This window comes from Pan troglodytes, chromosome 4 (assembly GCF_028858775.2).
Source record: "Pan troglodytes isolate AG18354 chromosome 4, NHGRI_mPanTro3-v2.0_pri, whole genome shotgun sequence".
NCBI classification, from domain to species: Eukaryota; Metazoa; Chordata; class Mammalia; order Primates; family Hominidae; genus Pan; species Pan troglodytes.
In genome coordinates this window covers 69,873,766-69,880,716 of record NC_072402.2, presented here as the reverse complement: position 1 = coordinate 69,880,716, position 6,951 = coordinate 69,873,766, and positions in this window count along the sequence as shown.

Below are 6,951 nucleotides of genomic sequence, written 5' to 3'. Positions count from 1 at the left end.
CTTGTGATAAGGCCAGCAATATAGTTGAGCTAGGAAAAGAGGTAAATAACACTGGCTAGTACTGAGTGTGTGTTTTTATAGTATGTTTTGTCTTGTATATAGGCCAGAAACCAACTATTCAAATAAGCAGGGGATTAACACTAATTTGCCTTGCAAATTGGTTCAGAACCTGATAGGATTAAGGTGAAAATTGTATCATTCTGGAAGATACTCTGAAAACGCTGCTCGGTTGCTATTATTGAATCAGCCAAGGAAAGAGAGCAATGGAGATGTCCCACTGGTGGCACGAACCAGTTACTTACTGTCTATTCACTACAGAAAGTGTGTCCTTATTGCAGAGCAGCCTAGACAATTACACCTACTATGTCTCATTCTTCTTGCATATTTTAGAGGCATTGAGCAGTTGTAGATAGGAGACACAATGAGGTTAGATCATAGTCCAAGATCAGAAAGCTAATTCTGCTAGAATCTGGATTCAGAGTCCAGGTCCTGCAGCATACCAATCACATAGAGTAATGAATAAAATAGGCTAGGTTGTGAAAAGGAGCATCCCAGGACTTTCTTAAATCCATACATTTTCTTTTTTTGTCTACACTCATCTAACTACGTGAAAGGGAGACCTCAAAGGTGCGATGATTTTTATACCTAAGGAGAAAATAAGTTGAATTGATGTAACATTTTCAACAGTGTTTTGTGCAGGCCTTGATCCTATTTTATGTAATTAGGTGCATTCTGTCAGTTATTCATTTTTATCTCTTTTCCTACTTCTACTGAGATTCTTCTTATTAGTAACTATTTTACTTCTAGCTATTTTATTTTTATTTCTATTGTGTGTTTTGTAGCAATCAGTCTTATATGCGACACAATTTTACATATATATATTTTTAATTCTTCCAAAAAGTATTGGGTGTATATCTTATTTCATTTATTATTTTTCGCTTATTGGCATATTTCTAAGATTTTTATAGGTACACTTCATTTGCTGCTTCCAACTTCAGCATATCAGCTTCTAATGAGCCTCTGCCAGACTTTCCCTCTCCAGTGTCCCACAGGGGGCACTCAGATGCCACCTAATCAACAATATTTCGTATGTTAGTCTCATTCTCATGAGAGAATTTATTTAGGATATACATCGTCCTTCAGCAAAATTATTCATCGAAAATGCATAACCTAATTTTATGGAGTATTGCCAGATTGTTCTTTAAATGAATGAAACATTTGTCCTCCAAAAATAGTCCATGAGAATTACTGTATACATTTATTCCCTACGGATACTTGGATTGACCCAACCATCTAATATTTGCTGCGTGTTTCTGAAGGGAGAAGCCTGCGGTGGTTTAGCAGCTGTCTGATTCAGTGTTTACTGATTTCTGACAGTATCTTCTTTTAGGGAGCCAATTTGCAATGTGGTTCAGAAAAATCATTCCCTGACATTCAGTCTAAAATCTGTGTCTACACTTTTCTATCAGATTTTTTTTTCATTTTTTTCTTTTCATTTTTTTTTTTTTTTTTTTTTTTTGAGACAGAGTCTTGCTCTGTCGCCCAGGCTAGAGTGCAGTGGCACAATCTTGGCTCACTTTAACCTTTCCTTCCTACGTTCAAGCTTTTCTCCTGCCTCAGCGTCTCAAGTAGCTGGGATTACAGGTGCCTGCCACCACACCCAGCTAATTTTTTCTTTTAAAAATTAAAAGAAGGTGGAGACGGGGTTTCACCATATTGGCCAGCCTGGCCACGAATTCATGACCTCAAGCAATCTGCCTGCCTCGGCCTCCCGAAGTGCTCGGATTACAGGCGTGAGTCACCACAGCTGGCCTCTATCAGAATTTTTTTTTTTTTTTTTTTTTTGAGACAGAGTCTCTCTCTTGTTGCCCAGGCTGGAGTGCAGTGGCACGATATCCGCCCACTACAATCGCTGCCTCCTGGCTTCAAACAATTCTCCTTCCTCAGCTTCCTGAGTAGCTGGGATGACAGGCACGTGCCACCACACCCGGCTAATTTTTGTACTTTTAGTAGAGACGCGGTTTCACCATGTTGGTCAGGCTGATCTTGAACTCCTGACCTTGTGATCCACCTGCCTCAGCCTCCCAAAGTGCTGGGATTACAAGCATGAGCCACAGCGCTTGTCCTAGATTTTAATGATGTTTATACCATAATAAATCTTTTTATGCTTATACTATTTGAGAGTGTTTTGTTTCTTTTCCTAAAAGCCATAAAAGAAATACAACAGTAACATCACACTTAATATGGTTACTCTGAATCCGGAGTTGAACTATTGGAATTTAGATTAGTCCCTCTAAAGATAAAGCTGAATCTCCAGTTTATACAATGTAGTAATTTATCCAAGGTCATGGGACAAATATGTACATGTTTCTTAAAAGTACCTCCTGAATGAGCTGAGGTTCTCTCAGAAGATAGCAAGATATTATTGTAAGGTGTTCTCTCTTTCTTTGAAAAGAGAAAGGAATTCATCATGCTTCCCCCTGCTCTGCTGAAAATATATGAGATGTGGCCTAACTTTGTAGTTGTCAGGCTACCTTACAGGCATGTAAATATGCGAATGCCAACTCAATACTAGTGTGCCCTCTCTCTTCTATTTGGTACACAGCAGTCTTTTGTTGTGAGAATTGTGTTATTTCACCAACAGTGGATATATTCCATTCTTTTCTTCCTCCTAAGTGGACTGTGCCGAGAAGCAGTTATTCATAAGGCCTCTCAGAAGATGGTTTCATGAGATCAAACAACCATTGTTGTTCAGAGCAGCTTCAAATTTGTGGAGTCAATGTTCTTACAGCTAGTAGGGGAATCTCTTTGAGAAAATTAGAAAAATGTTTTAGGTCAAAAGTTTTACAAACTCTTTGGAAGTTTGCCTTACAGTTAAACTTTATTGGTTTAATAATAAAGTCACCTCTGGTCATACTTGATACCAAGCTTGGGCTACTAGGAAGCACAGCATTGAATATGCTCATCCCTGACCCTCTCCTCTTTCTTCTCACTCCCACTTTCTAAGGACAGCACTCTTGAATAAAGCAATCTCACATGAGTGTTTATTTCAGTGATGTTTCTGGGGGAAGCCAGGCCATTAAAATATGCCTCTCTGCTCACCTCATGTACCTCACCGTTTTTCCCCTGCTGTTGGAATCCTCAAAAATTCACTCTGTATTAACATTTATTTCAGAGTACCTTCAAAAATAGAACATGAGACATGTTCTCTATATTTGAAAAGTCTTTGACTGAGTGGGACAACTACATAGATAGAAAGGCCTTTTTAAGTATCAACAAGTTAAGTTTTTTAATGCCCATTTCATGCATCACGCTAGCGCCCCCTCCTCAATTTTTCCATCAGCCAATATCTCTCCCAATCACAGGGCAAAATTATAAACAATATGTTAGAATTCTGAATCCAGTAATATACTTTTAAAAAATGCATCATAATCTAATTGAGTTTATTGGGAGCTCAACATGGGTTTGGAACTTGAAAAATCAATCTCTAATCTCCACATTAACATCAGAAAAAATAAAAGATTTTCTCAGTAGATACAAAAAATCTTTTTAAAAATCAACCCTGCTTCATTATTAATATGAAAGTCATATTAGCAAATTTGAAACAGTGAATTCCCTTAATTTGATAAAACTTATTAGCAAATTTGAAACAGTGAATTCCCTTAATTTGATAAAACTTATCTATTAGAGATGCACACCTAACATCTCACTGAATTGTGAAATATTGAAATATTAAAATCTGCCAATTTCTTATTGAAATAAGAAAACTGCCAATCAGTGGACTCATTCTCTCACCCCCCTGCCCCACCCTATTACTGCTTGATCCAGTAAAAACCCAAGGACTTTAAATAGTGCCTTGCAGAATGATAAAATTTTTACCATAACCTTATCACAGTCTGAAGCAATTAGCAAGGTGAATAAGTGTTAATCCCCACATGACTGGATTTTGGTATACGACTTCCTGTACAAGACAGAATGCTATAAAAGCTCACAGTCAGCGATGGACTGCGCCATTTGCTCTTTTCCTAGACTAGCTATGGCTGGGCCTAGTCAAGCCTTTCCAGGCAGAGGCTATGAAGTTCCAACCATCAACCTTGGAAGAGCTGTCTTGGAGGCAGGCAGGTCCAGAGCCCCACATGCCATGGGACCTGAACCAAGAGCAAGCCTGGGCCTGGGCGCTGGATAACTTCCCTGTGCAGAGCCGCCACTCCTGCCAATGCCATCAGCTCTATGGGAGCTCTGCTCGGGGCTGGCTGCTGCACTGCGATTCCACCGGGCACGCAGCCCTGCCCGGAGATGAGAGGGGCCAAAAACGGCCTCGAGACTCTCATGTCGATGAGTCAATGGCTGAAACCACAGACGGGCTCCAGTCCCTTCAAGAAGACGCAGATGCTACCGACGGTGAGATCCAAAGCGGCCTGAAGCTGTCTGGAGATGCCAGCGCCTGCGGAGGTGGAAGTACACACGCCCAGGGCACCCCCTGCAGCCCAGGCCGCCTCCGGAAGCTGCTGAAAACCTAGGATTCCATCAGGAAGGAACCCGGAAAGGAGAGGAATCCCAGCCTTTCTGCAGGCCTGCGGCACGACCTGCTTCAACTGCTGCCCTGGAAGGAGTCCGAGGCACTCCAATGGGGACCCTCATGCCGTCCCTGCGGACATTTGCACTGGAACTGTGCCTGCACTCATAACAGCCTTGATGTCTGTGTTGTGGAGATCTTTCCTTAATTTGTTTTTCCTCTCCTGAGCGTCCTAAACATTTTTCATTTAGAAAAACTCTCTTCATGGAATGAATAATATGCAATGTGCTAAGGAACTCTTCTTTCAGATGTACTCAAAATTGCTATGGTTCTTCCATTGAAACTGTACACATTGATTAAATCCTTTCCCTATTCTCCACCTGTGAAACTGATTTTGAGCTGGTAAATCAAGATTGGTATAGATGGGCCTGAAGCAGACAGAAAGGGAACAGGGACGCAGCTCAGAGCTTTTTTTTTTTTTTTTTTTTTTTTTTTTTTTTTTTTTTGAGCTGGGGTCTCGCTAGTCTTCCTGGGTAGCCCAGGCTGGTGTGCAGTGGCATGATCATGCTTTAGTTTAAATTCCAGGGGGCCTTTGAGGAGCTGTGGATACTAGCAGGGTGGAAGGGGACAGCTGGGTGGATCACTTGCTGGAGTTGCTTCAAAACTGACCCTGGCCCTCCAGATGAAGGCAGGGAACAGACATTAAGTGTTCTTTAAATCAGCAGTCCCCAACCCTTTTGGCACAAGGGACTGGTTTTATAGAAGACAATTTTTCCATGGATGGGGGGTTGGTAGACAGGGATAGTTTGGAGATGAAGCTGTTCTACCTCAGATAATCAGGCATCAGATTCTCAGGAGGAGCGCACAAGGTAGATCCCTTGCATGTGCAGTTTACAATAGGCTTCGTGCACCTACGAGAATCTAACGTCTCTGCTGATCTGACAAGAAGTGGAGCTCAGGTGGTAACGCTGGGCTGCTGGCCACTCCCATCCTGCTGTGCCACAGGGCTCCTAATGCTAACGGTAGAGGGTGTCCAGGTTCTTGGCGTCTTGAACAAAGAATTGGACAAAATGCGCAAGCAAAGCAAGCACGGAATGAAGGGATTTATTGAAAACAAAAGTACACTCCACAGTGTGGTAGTGGGCCTGCGCATAGGGGCTCAAAGTTACAGAGTTTTTGTGAGTTTAAATACCCTCTATTTGGGGTACGCCCTATGTAAATGAAGAGGATGAAGTAAAGTTTCAAAGTCATTTACTGGGTGTATGCCCTATGGAGAGGATATTTCCTGTTATAGCTGAAGTGTGAATGGGCCTTATGTTCCCGGCCTCCAGACCCTATTTTCCTGCCTCACTAACAGGCCAGGGTCCAGTACAGGCACGCTGTCTGGGGAGTTGGGGACCCCTCCTTTAAATAGTTTAAAGTTTACATTGTAATAAGGGCTGGAAGAGGGGGTTGGGATGTCCTTCACATGAGGCCGATGGTGCCTGCCTACTGCGAAGCTGATTGGCATGCTGGGGGTGCAGTGCGGCAGGTGTAGCCTCTTTGCCTCATTTTCCCCTGCACTGCCCAGACATCTCCTGGACTGCCTGCATCATCAAGATCTGGACTTCAGAGCACGTCTTTGATCACCTGTGGGAAATTGTTACAACAGTTGCAATGCACAAATACCCAAAAGCCCTATGAACCAGAGCATGGTGTGGGTTGATGTGTTGGACACACATATAGATCCCAATGAAGAGTTGCACAGCCACAGACTTCTCTGCACAGAGTGGGAACTACAAGTCTCTTATTGGTACAGAAAGAACCAAAACATATGTGCTAGAATATTCTGTAGTTAATCCTATAGAGAAAACAATGGAACTTAAATCTACTAATATTTCACTTAAAATATGGTTTCATTAGGTGAGAGACTTATATACAAACCACATCCTCAGGACCCAGAAAAAAATTATTTTGACTCAAGAAGCCATAATCACTGAAAGGAGGCAGCCTCAGCAGTTATCTTGAAGGACTGATGGCAAGTAGGATATCTTCAAATGCTATCAAAGGCCGGGAAGCACTGGAATGGGTCATACATAAATTACATGTTAAAAAATGAAGAATTGATGGCTTTCACAAGAGGAGGCATAAGAACTCCGGTGGTGGCTGCAGCAGCCTTCGTAGTGAATTGATAATGAACGTGTGTAGACAAGTACCCCACGTCTCTCCAAGCTGGCAATATATTTATTTTAAAACTATAAATATATTTTAAGTAGAATTTTTAAAAAGTAGGCTGACATAAGACAGTGACTTTAGATCAAAACAAAGAGATGCATGGCGTCTAAATAAAACAGATCATCTGAAATTAGTGTTATTTGAAATGACTGTCTAATATTGGAGATTCCAGTATTTATGAAAAATTTAACATTGAAAGAAATTATTCTTCTTAATGTTTA